The sequence below is a fragment of the Tupaia chinensis genome, unplaced genomic scaffold (genome assembly GCF_000334495.1).
Source record: "Tupaia chinensis unplaced genomic scaffold, TupChi_1.0 Scaffold000670_1, whole genome shotgun sequence".
Lineage (NCBI taxonomy): Eukaryota > Metazoa > Chordata > Mammalia > Scandentia > Tupaiidae > Tupaia > Tupaia belangeri.
In genome coordinates this window covers 390,247-390,496 of record NW_006160192.1, presented here as the reverse complement: position 1 = coordinate 390,496, position 250 = coordinate 390,247, and the positions used below count along the sequence as shown (strand labels likewise).

At 74.4% G+C, this 250-nt stretch overlaps 1 protein-coding gene across 3 annotated transcripts in view; it reads left to right on the top strand.

Annotated features, from left to right (window-relative positions):
* Positions 1-6: 6 nt before the first annotated feature.
* Positions 7-250, top strand: part of B3GALNT1 (beta-1,3-N-acetylgalactosaminyltransferase 1 (Globoside blood group)) — a 25,986-nt gene continuing 25,742 nt past the window's right edge. For all 3 annotated transcript variants that reach the window (XM_006159956.3, XM_006159955.3, XM_014592182.2), the window contains exon 1: positions 7-95. The gene's annotated coding sequence lies outside the window, so the exon portion shown is untranslated. The remainder of the gene's footprint in view (positions 96-250) is intronic.

Here is a 250-nt window from a genome sequence, read left to right as displayed (position 1 = left end):
GCTGGGAGGCGCCGCCCCAGTCTTCGGGCCTCTCCGGAGCGCGGTGATGGTTGCCCAGGGAGGAGTGGAGCTGCAACGAGCAGCCTCCGGCCTGGGTGAGCGCGGGAGAAGCGGCCCTCTGGGGCTGTGGGAGAGGCCGAGGGGTCCTGGGCGTGGCCCAGGCCGCGGCCGCGCGTCATCCACCCTACCCTGCTCCGGGGCGCAGTCCCCGCGTTCCCCGCGCCACTCCAGCCACCGTCAACTACGCGAG